The following is a 12,338-nucleotide window of genomic DNA, read 5'->3' as shown; positions in this document are numbered from 1 at the left end:
GTTAAACTGTGCTGCTCAATGTGATTCTTCAAGTTAATTATGAGCGTTACTTCAAGCAATATTTTCACAATTGACCTGAGAATTATATGGTGGATTTTAATACAGGGTGTAGCATACATTCAGCAACCGCCCCAGTGACCTGGTACAGGCAGACTCCTCAACCTCCCATGAAAGCACCAGATGTAAAATCATGGTATGGAAAATGATAATTGCTTCAGTTCAATTTTTACTCTTTTGCGTTGTTTATGCCAGGTGAAAGGACTTAAACTATTTTGTTTAATCATAGGCTCAATCATTGTCCTCTTTTTAAACTAAGGGGTTATTTTCTAAACTTTGAGAGAATCAACTTTTGGTATAATTCTAAACAGATCAGCTGTATCAACTCTTAAAGTTTGGGAATTGTTGATCATTAATTAATGTCTGTATTTAGTGATGTCCTGTACCTTGAGAGAAGCAATGTAGAAATACAATAGCTGCTGGTGAGGATTCTTGAAGTGCAAGACCTTGGTATTGAGGGGGACTCACTGATTTTTCATCTTTGGTTGCCTATTGTCATCGTGACCAAGTCGTGTGGTGTTTCAGTTAACACCTGGATGAATGTTGAGCAATCACCTTCAATACCACCAAAGTTAGAGAGCAGACAGTTGGTTCTCAATACAGTTCATGTTTCAGGTGGTAGCCCACAGATTTTGAGCCTGACCTAGTACTGGTCCTCTATGAGATACTGCTAACTATTTTGCTAATTCTGCTAACTGTGATGCTATGAGTTTTCAATGCTGCTTTGATTCTTAATGCATCCTCATTTTACCTCCTACCTTACTTTATATAAGAAATTCCACTGCATTACTTAATTATGTCCATGATGCATTGAAATTTAATATGTGGCTCAAATAGTGAATAAGGAATTCACGGCAGAATTATCCCTCTGAGCTGGTGAGAATGATGTGGTTAGTCATGAGGGCAAAAATCAGATTCTCAATGGCACGAAACTCTCACCTGATGAAGTTCAGAATCTGTTGAGAAGCTCATCTCCATGTATTTGCACCTCATTAATTACACAACTTGCTATATTGGCATCACACTTCGATCTTCCTTTACACAATCTAGAAATTCAATGGCTCAATAACTCAATTGTACAATAGTCAAGGTGCCTGCCAAGTTCTTTCATCAGCACCCATTATTGGCTATTGAGCCTCTCTTTATATTGAGCTGCTGTTTCTGTGCACAGTGCCTACCTGGTCAATGCCACTCTCTTGACATTCATTGCTGCAAAAGGTTGTGAAGGTTAAGTCATTGAGTGTGTTAAAGACAGAGATAGATATTTCTTAATTCACAAAAAAGATCAAGATTATGGGGAGAAGACAGGAGAATGCAATGGAGAAGCATATCTGTCTTGATTGAGGAGCAGATTTGATGGGCTGAATAGCCTAATTCTGTTCATATATTTTATGGTCTTTATAATCTTGCTGCAAACTTTATCCATGCAATTTGATATTCTAAAAGCACCAGCCTCACAACATCATCATGTCTTGGTTTTGGCCGAACTCAGGTACAACCTGAGGGCTTACAATATTTATTTTAGATCTAAATGACAGCGAGACATCTTGTATATTTTTACAGGATTTATAACACTGACATAGAGACTGGCATCCTCTGTATTCTATTTTATTTGTTAGTATAGAAGATCTTTAGTCCTTTCTTAGAGGCAGGCAGCCTCAGTACTTGCTTTTTACTGCAGAAGGAGAGGCAGGAAGGTTGGAGTGATGAGGAGTACTGAGCAATAAATGTGTCACCTAGAGGGAGTAGACTTATCAGTATATAGCAAGGTATTACATCAATGTCAGAGAGCCAGCAAACGCTCTGGCAAGCACATTGCATATGCTTGAAGAAAGTGTGTGGATTCAAAGGGATGAATGTTTACCAGGGTGAAGGTTGTCTCTACTTAGTCAAGGGGTTTGTCTGATTCCAGTCTAGATGCTTGTGTTTTTCCTTTTGCAGTCTGTGGATTAGGCATAGTCACTCCTCAAGGACAAGGTCAAGCAACCCAGGAATGACATCTACACCCATTAAGGTGCAGTTAAGGGATCCGTCTGGGGGAGTGCATGATCATTGAAAGGGATTGAGCTGCGACTTGTCTAAAGGTTTATCAAAGAAGTCCTTGATTTTGTGGGTAAAGTGATGAACTCAAGTCTGGGGATGGGTCTGGTTGTATTGGTTCATAAAGGAAATGGTTGCTGGGATAGAGGACAACTGTCAATAGTGGGGTGGGGCCTCATAATAAATGGCAGGGAAATGGAAGGTCTTGAAGGAAGGTCTTGAAACAGGTTCCAGTTACTCCGGCCACTATATGTGAAGAGAGTAGAAGCAACAGGGGCATAGGAACCTTTAGATTCATGTTCTCTGGAGGTGAAGAAGGCAAGGGACTAGGCAGAAGTGGATACTGCAGATGTTGGAGATTAGAGTCAAGGTTAGAGTGGTGCTGGAAAAGCACAGCAGGTCAGGCAATATCTGAGAAGCAGGAAAATCGACATTTCAGGCAAAAGGCCATTCCTGATGAAGGGCTTTTGCCTGAAACATCAATTTTCCTGTTCCTTGGATGCTGCCTGACTTGCTGTGCTTTTCCAGCACCACTCTAATCATGTAAAGGAACACAACCAAAACTGGGCAGAGGCTAAAGCATCTTTTTTTTTATTTCAAAATATACTTTATTCATAAATGATTTGATGGTCTGTACATTGGATCATGCCATACATATGTCCATATTTACAAACACAGATTCGACTTTATTCTTGTCCTTTACAATCCTGTGCATTTTTTCAATCTTGTATATATACATATATTTGGCTGAGGCATCAGCAGAGCCCAAAAAAACGTCTGTATGGGCCCCCTGTTCTTCTTTCGGCAGGCCGATCTTACACAGTGGTCTTTCCCCACCGCGCCTTGGCGGCAGCTGCCCCAAGCTTCAGCGCGTCCCTCAACACGTAGTCTTGGACCTTGGAATGTGCCAGTCTGCAACACTGTTAAATGCAGACTACAAAATCCTGTCAAAGGTCATCGCCAACCGGGTCAGGTCTGCTCTGGGATCGGTGATCCACCCGGACCAAACCTGTGCTGTACCGGGCAGGAAGATCTCTGAGAGTCTCGCACTCCTCAGGGATACGATCGCCTACGTGCAGGACAGGGGGGTGGACACCTGTCTCATCAGCCTGGACCAGGAGAAAGCCTTTGACAGGATATCGCATACATATATGAGGGATGTCCTCTCCAAAATGGGCTTTGGGGAGGGAATCGGAAATTGGATCAGACTGCTCTACACCAACATTGTCAGTGCAGTCTCAATCAATGGGTGGGAATCAGATAGCTTCCCTGTAAGATCTGGAGTCAGGCAGGGATGCCCCCTCTCACCCGCCTTGTTTGTGTGTTGCATAGAGCCATTTGCCGAATCCATCAGGAAGGATGCGAGCCTGAGAGGGGTGACTATTCCTGGCAGCGGGGGCCTGCAGGTTAAGGCCTCCCTGTACATGGATGACGTCGCTGTTTTCTGCTCGGATCCGCTGTCCGTGCACAGACTCGTGTGCATCTGCGACCAGTTCGAACGGGCCTCGGGGGCCAAGGTAAACCGAGGCAAGAGCGAGGCCATGCTCTTCGGGAACTGGGCCGACCAATCCTCTATCCCCTTCACTGTCAGGAAAAGCATCAACAGGACCACAGGGATGGCAAAACAAAGAGGAACATGAAGAATGGAGGAATTTTTTTAGGTCGTAGGCAAGGTCTGCACATCACATTCACATGAAGTTAGAAATCAAAAGCAAAATATTTTCAGTTGCTGGGATCATCACAAAAATTGGAGGAGCATGTTAAATTTTTATCTCTGGGAACAAATCTTGCAACATTTCTTTGAGGCACTTTAGGGGATAATTGCAGTAGTCACGTCTCTACTGATTCTCTTTTATTCATTCATTGGACATCGTTGTCTCTGTTTGCAACAGCATTTGTTACCCATCCCCAGGTGCTAAATTGCAGGTTTGACAAAGGGTTACGGGATTTAACATTAACTCTGTTGTTCTCTATACAGATGCAGCCAGACTTATTGTGTTTCTCAAGCACACTCTGTTTTTATTTCAGATTGTTTCAGTCCAGTTATACAAAGAAAGCTTCGGACTTCCTTTTCCAAGGCCTCCTTGGCAATTCCCTGCACCCCCCCCCCCCTTTCCCCACCCCCAAATATGATTGGACCTATCAACTTACTTTAATAGGGTCATATAGTTGGATCCTGATGCCTCCCTGCAACCCAAAAATCCTATTGCCCTCCTCACCATTCATGGCAAGTTTATACAGTAAACCTTGTCATTTGCATGAAATGAGGCCTATTACCCAAAAGTTAAAATTGTTCTATTAAATTAGCATGGAATGGAGGGAAGAAATTTGGAAGGATGGGATTGATGGAAAGGATTGCAATGACTATGTTTGTATGAGTCTTAGGTACAATTCTGCATTCTTGCTCTTCTGCTCCACTTCTGTTCAAATCAAAAAAGATAGCTTACTTCTCATGTGTTAGTTAACTGAGTTGGCAGTACAGCTCATTTATGATGCAGAGTAAGTGTAATAAAGGTAAGGGTTCAATTCCGGTACTGCCTCAGGTTATCATTAAGATCCTGTATTCTCAACTTCACGTCTCAGATGACCTCAGATTCAACTCACCACCAGTGTATCTCTCTGATGAAAGAGAAGTTCCTAGGACTATGAAAACTTTCTCTTTTCAAAACATTAACAAAGTATCAGTTATTCCCATCTTAATAGTTCTGCCAGACAGGGTGGCATGGTGGCTCAGTACTTATTACTACTGCCTAACAGTGCCAGGGACCCGGGTTCGATTCCAGCCTTGGGCCACTGTCTGTGTGGAGTCGGCATATTCTCGATGTATCTGCATGGGTTTCCTCCCACAGTCGAAAGATGTGCAGGTCAGGTGAATTGGCCATGCTAAATTGCTCAAAGTGTGCAGGGATGGGTAAATTAGGTACATTAGTCAGGGATAAATGTAGAGTACTGGGGAATTTGTTTGGGTGCGATACTCTTCGGAGGGTGTGGATTTGCTGGTCGGAAGGGCCTGTTTCTACACTGTAGGGATTCTATAATAATAAAAAGACCACAAGATGCACTGGAGGCCTATGACCAGTGGAGTGCCACAATGATCAGTGCTGGTTCCACTTCTTTTCGTCATTTATATAAATGATTTGGATATGAGCATAAGAGGTATAGTTAGTAAGTTTGCAGATGACATCAAAATTGGAGGTGCAGTGGACAGCGAAGAAGGTTACCTCAGATTACAGTGGGATCTTGATTAGATGAGCCAATGGGCTGAGGGGTGGCAGATGGAGTTTAATTCAGATAAATGTGAGATGCTGCATTTTGGGAAAGCAAATCTTAGCAGGATCTGTACACTTAATGGTAAGATCTTAGGGAGTGTTGCTGAATAAAGAGACCTTAGAGTACAAGTTCATAGCTCCTTGAAAGCGGAGTCACAGGTAGATAGGAGAGTGAAGAAGGCGTTTGGTATGCTTTCTTTTATTGTTCAGAGTATTAGGCCACTGTTAGAATATTGCATGCAATTCTGGTCTCCTTCCTATTGGAAAGATGTTGTGAAACTTGAAAGGGTTTAGAAATGATTTACAAGGATGTTGCCAGGGTTGGAGGATTTGAGCTATTGGGAGAGATTGAACAGGCTGGGGCTGTTTTCCCTGGAGCGTCAGAGGCTGAGGGGTGACCTTATAGAGGTTTACAAAATTATGAGGGGTATGGATAGGATTAATAGTCTTTTCCCTGGGGTGGGGGAGTCCAGAACTCAAGGGCATAAGTTTAGGGTGAGAGGGGAAAGATATAAAAGAGACCTAAGGGGCACCTTTTCACACAGAGAATGGTACGTGTATGGAGTGAGCTGCCAGAGGAAGTGGTGGAGGCTAGTACAACTGCAACACTTAAAAGGCATCAGAATGGATACATGAATAGGAAGGATGCTGAGGGGTATGGGCCGGGTGCTGGCAGGTGGGACTAGGTTGGGCTGGGATATCTTGTTGGCATGGGCGGGTTGGACCGAAGGGTCTGTTTCCGTGCTGTAAATCTCTATGACTATGCTCCATTCATCAGAAACATTTTGAAACAATCTTATGTGTAAACAAAGTAACGTATTTTCTGTACAATTATAATTTTTCATTTAATCTTTTCATTAAATCTTATAATAAGTCAAATCTCTTTATTTTGTGTCTCAATGTGAACTTTCCAAAACTGCTTCCAGTTATTTGTACACTATGCTGAAGTCCTACTGTGCAGTCAGCTCACAGTCTCACTGCCCATTCAACTACATCAGTCAAATGTAGGATTAATGACAATGTTTTAGACCAAAAACAAAATAGTTCCAAGTCTCCTACAAATCCTCCAGACAACATGAAAATTGCTCACTTGCAGAATTGAACACTGACATATTTTTTGGAGCAGTTTTATTAAGTCACAATCAGTGAGAATAAATCGGAAATGAGTGAAGAAATGCAAATCATTATTAAAAGCTTAATTTATTTCTCAAGTTAGTTGAAAAGATTGTCATTGAACAATTTTTTTTAAAACGTTGACATATAACTCCTAGGTTAAAGGTGATCAGATCTCTCTAATGTGCAAAAACAATTCTAATTATAAGGGGTGAAAATGGAAATATTAAAACTAGTGTGAGAAACTGAGGATGAATGGTAAGAGGGTGAAGGGACCTGAATTGGCCAATGTAATCCCCACAAAGGCAGGACTGACTCAGATTTAAATCTTGATCTTTTAGCAAATCAGATGGTCACGAACAGGTTATCCGTAGGGCATTATGTGACATTCAGGCTGAAGAAAGGAAGGCTCAGTCAGATCTAGTCAATTGGAATTCTACTATCCAATGACTCCTGCATATGAGTAGATGGATATCCAGTGAGAACAGATTCAAAATTTGGACAGAATACTGCAGTAAAGCTGTGTTGCTAAATACATCAGACCTTTAGGATTAGAGGTAGAAAACTGCAGGCAGCTTTTTAATTAATCTGTAAAAAGAAAGGGGATAATAATATATGATGGATTGAAGTGAATCTGGAAAAAAATAAGGGACTAAAAATGTCTTCCCTAGAAGGGAGGATTGAATGGGATGTTGAGTGGGTGAACCGATCGCCATTGTAACTCCTACCAAAGTTAAATTTTATACCTATATGCTTACCACACAGAGAATCAAGCTTAAGTGAATGCTTTCAAATGAAGATAGATGGTGTTAAAATTAGGAATAGGTGGGGAAGAAAAAACAGAGAAATAAAAAGATCATTACAAGTTATATGTTGTGACAGACCATATTACCACCTCCTCTGTCTTGATTATTATTCTGATTGTATGAGCCCAGCATTAACAAAGGAATAGCTATCTGATTAACTATTTTTTAAAAATCACACTGGTACTCAGCCCATTGGAGGGTGAATGCTTACATATTTCTAGTCACTTAGTGTCAAAAATTAACAGAGTAATATTCCACTGGTTTGTAGAACATTTCAGTGGGTTCTGAAGCCTGAAAAAGACATTCAGTAAGCAAGGATGTGTAGTAAAGGAAATAAAGAGCAGGAAAAAATGCCAATAATTTCCCAGTAAGCAGACTATATCTTTTTATATTTAATTGTCATGAAAATTAAGCCAACACAGCTGTGGGTAAATATGGTAGACTGGCTCTGCTTTCTAATAAGTTATGAGCTTTAACTGGATAATTTGTTGCAGCTGGTGACCCTTGTGATCCACATGCAAAAAACAGCAGCATTTTGGAACACATTCACGTATTAAGATGGAAACCAACGATAAAAGACTCTATCCTGGTATCAAATAATTAATGACGTCTACCATGAGATGTGGCCAACAGCTGTGAAAGAGATGGGGAGAAACAAGCTAGCAATTAAGAACAATAGCAAATCACTGAAACATATCATTTTTTTGAAATAGATTTCTAATAAACTTGTGTCTGATTCAGGGCATTTTAAAAACAAATGCTGATAATTATACATGCAACAGGAATATTGTCCTGTGCTAATCAAGAATAACATTGGCGCTGGTGTTTCAAACTCTCTGCCAGAGACACAGGTGTCCTGTGGCTGTGCTTAGAATACTGGAATGTTCATAACTTTCAGGCTGTTAGGTTTATACCACCTGCAATGCATTTGCCTTATTGTTCTGCCATCTGTAAAGCACAGCATTAAATATTACAAACACTGAAGGGCAATCTCGAGGTTGTGTTAATGCTATAGGGGCAATACTATGCAAATTTCATTGGAAAGGCTTAGGTTTATGATCTTTGGACTTGTTGGTATAGGTGGTAGTAGTTTAAATTTTGGATAATAGTACAATAAAAACAAAAATCATTATTCACGGTCAACCAAAGTCAAAATGACTCCCAAACATCCATTGGTAATAGACTGTTTCCAGACTCATGATATTCCATTAATATTCATTCTCTTAACCAATTTTTAAAATATATATAGCCACCTTACACTATTTTAGCAACTTGCTTTGCTACCTGTTTATGTCATCAGCAAATTAGACAAGCAGACCTTCAGTTCCTTCATCAAAGAAATTTCTGTCAAAAATTGTAAACAGTTCAGGTACAAGCACTAATCCCTGTGACACACTACTCATTTACCAACTTGTCAACAAGAAGATCCATTTATGCCTCCTCTCTGCTTCCTGTTAACTAGCCAATCATCTATCCATTCCCTGAATCTACCCTGGCATCAAGTTTTTGTCTTCTGCAATGACATTTGAAGAAGTACTTTATGATATGCATCCTGAAAATTTAATTACAGTATATCCACCAGTTACTGAGCAAATGTTACTTCCTCAAAGAAAATTGAATAAATTTGATTTGATTTGATTTATTATTGCCACATAAACCGAAGTATATAGAAAAATATTGTTTTGTATACTATCCATGCAAACCATTCTAAAATCAGTACATCAGCGTAATAGAACAGAATGCAGAATATAGTGTTCCAGTTATGGAGAAGATGCAGGGAAAGATCAACTTTAATATCTGGGAGGTCCCTCCATAAGTGTAATAGTAATGGAGAAGAAGCTGTTCTTGAATCTATTGGTAGTTTTCAAACACTTGTATGTTCTGCCCAAAGGAAGAGGATGGAGGTGTGTATAACTGCGGGGAGATGTCTTTGATTATATTGGTTGCTTTCCTGAGGCAAGGGAAGGGAGGTTGGTTTTCATGATGGACTGGGCTGCATTCACAACTCTCTAAATTCTTACAGTCTTGGGCAGAGTACTTTACTCCAAACTGTTATGCATTCAGATAGGATTCTTTCTATGGCACACTATAGATAAGGTTAGAGTCCTTGTAGACATACCAAATTTCCTTAGTCTTCTGAAGACATAGAGGTGTTGGTGTGCTTTCATGACTGTGGTGTCGACATGGATGGACCAGGACAGATTGTTGGTGGCATTTACTCCTAGGAATTTGAAGTTTTGACCATCTCTACCTCACCACCACCATTACACTCAGGGATATATTGGTTAATTATAATTTCCTTATCATGAAATTATATTGACTCTCCCTGGTTACCTCAAACTTATTTAAGTGCATGGCGATAACTTCACTCAAAATAGGTTTTAATATCTTTCCTATGATAAGTGTTAGCTTGTCTGCAGTTTCCTGATTCCTGTTTCTGATGAAATATTCACTATCTTCAAATCTAATGGGTCCTTTACAGAATCATGAAACTTTTGGAAAATTAAAACCATTGCAACAACTAATCACAATTCACATAGTGTCATTGCTCTGGCTATTGTGATTTTCCTGAGTTCCTCCTTCCTATTTTCTCTGCTGGATCTCTGCTTCTGGGATGTTACTTATAGCGTAGACCAATGAAAAATAATTGTTCAATTCATTTGCCAATTTTTTTTCCCATGACTAATTATCCAGGTTCACTCTCTACAAGACCAATACTCACTTTGTTAACACCTTTAAAGAAAAACTTTTGAAAACTCTCACGATCAGTTATATATCTAGATAGTTTTCTCTTGTACTCCTTTTTATCATTTCTTTTAAAGTTTTTAGTTATTCTTTGCTGTTTTTTATATTTTGGCCAATCTTCTGACATGTTACCTATTTATACACAATTTTATACTTTTCTTTTAGTTTGATATTATCCTTAACCTTTTGAGTTTTCGACCATGAATCCCTTGAATTTTTCCTCTTCGTTGGCGTGTTCTAAAATATCCCCTAAACATCTGCTACTTCATTTCACATAGAGTTAACCTTTAACTTAATTTTCCAAGTCACTCTACCCAATTCAGTTTTCATGTCCTCATAATGGCATGGTGACTCAGTGGTTAGCACTGCCGCCTCAGTGGCGGGGACCCAGATTCAATTCCGGCCTCGGGCAACTGTCTTTGTGGAGTTTGCACATTGTTCACGTGTCTGCATGGGTTTCCTCCCACAGTCCAAAGATATGCACGTTAGGTGGATTGCCCAGGCAAAATTGCCCATAGTATCCAGGGATGTGTAGGCTAGCTGTGGAAATGCAGAGTTATAGGGATGGGTTCGGGTGGGATGCTCTTCAGACTGAATGGGCTGAATGGCCTGCTTCCACATTGTAGGGGTTAAAACAAATTGACCTTATTTAAATTTTTTAAATGTCTCAGACCCATTACTCTCTTCCTTAGCCTGAAGGCAACATTTAATCATATTATGGTCACTATTGCCACTGGGAGGTGATTCATTTGTACAATATCAGTTACAATTTGTTCAACACAGCCTCCACAAGCCAACCACACTACACCCCTTTAGCCCCTGCCACCACCACACAGCTACAACCGCCAGCCCACCCACCTTTGGTTAGCTCCAGAACATCTATGAAACTATCCCAAAAATATTCTATGAACTCTTCATTACGGCTGCCTTTTACCCATCCGACCTTTCAAGTCTACATGTGGGTTACTATCTTCCATGATTAACCCCGTGACTTTCTGGCAAACTTCCATTATTTCTTCACTTATGCTCCACCCTATTGTGTGGTTTTTAATCAGTCTGTCTTTGAAGAAGAATTACCTGTGTCTCAAAAATGATGACGCAGTTGGTTTCTGGGCAAAATCATTTGTATTTGTCTTCCAAGCATAATTTGTTCTGGAAATGCTTATACCTTCTCCAACCTCATTGCATGAAAATACGGCAATGCAATGAAAAACCTTTAATTTTTCACTGAATATTTAACAATCACTTATTTGATAGTACTTGCAAATGTTCAAATTTACAACATGACCAAGGATAATGTCACATGGCTCACACCTTACTCAGTGCATTTCTGGAAATAGTTTGCCTATTTACTGTTGCCTGATGTCAGGTACTGTCTGTTCTAGGACACTGACTAAACTGCAAATACCACTGATCCTTTGAGTGATTGTTATGCTCATTCTTTTACTGAGATATTGAACAATGTCAAACTTAAGAGAACTAATCCATCACAAGTAAACTTCCCCGTGCACTCTGAACAGGTCTGTTGCTACATCCATCTAAGGAACGAATGGAACTTTGTATAGAACCAGAGGCTCCTTCAGTGGCTAAAATCAGTACATTTGGCATTCCTCACATGCATTGATGAGTCATGCAAGATCTTGATTAATTCCCAGGCCAGGACACAATATCTCATTTTAGACATATTGTGCACTCAAAATGATTTCCTCAAGTAACACAGACTTGATATCTTAATAACGTGATGTTTTTGTTATTTTAACTGTTATGACCTTGAAAATGACTTGTTGTGATATAGCTAAAAATCACACAACGCCAGGTTTTTAACTTTGTCCACCTCAATCCAGCACAAGCACCTCAACATCAGTGTAATGATATTTTAGGTCCATCTCCATGTGGCCAAAGTTAATGGATATGCTGAGCTTTTCTCATTAATTCTGTAAGGACATTTGTGGATAATGTTTTTTCTGCAACTATTGTAGTTGCTCATCTTTGGCAGTCCTGATTACAACTGCTCATGCTGGCTGTGACCAAAGTGGAATAGATCAAGCTTGAAAGTTTTTTAATTTCATACGTGAGACCATCAACATGTAGATCAAAAAGGATATCTCAGGCTTTGTGTGGGTTGAGTAATTCACACAGATGTATTTCATCCTGGTACCTGACTTATATCTCACTTAAAAATTATTTCCTTCCACATTGTTGACTGAATTATTTCCATCATGTGTGATCAGCTCTGACAGAGGGTGTGGCTTGCTTTGCGACTACACTGAGACCCGTGCACACTGGCATCCTGCCAATGCTGGACTAC

Source organism: Chiloscyllium punctatum, chromosome 7 (genome assembly GCF_047496795.1).
Source record: "Chiloscyllium punctatum isolate Juve2018m chromosome 7, sChiPun1.3, whole genome shotgun sequence".
Classification (NCBI taxonomy): domain Eukaryota; kingdom Metazoa; phylum Chordata; class Chondrichthyes; order Orectolobiformes; family Hemiscylliidae; genus Chiloscyllium; species Chiloscyllium punctatum.
The sequence above is the reverse complement of the archived record's forward strand: the minus strand, read 5'-3'. Positions refer to the sequence as shown.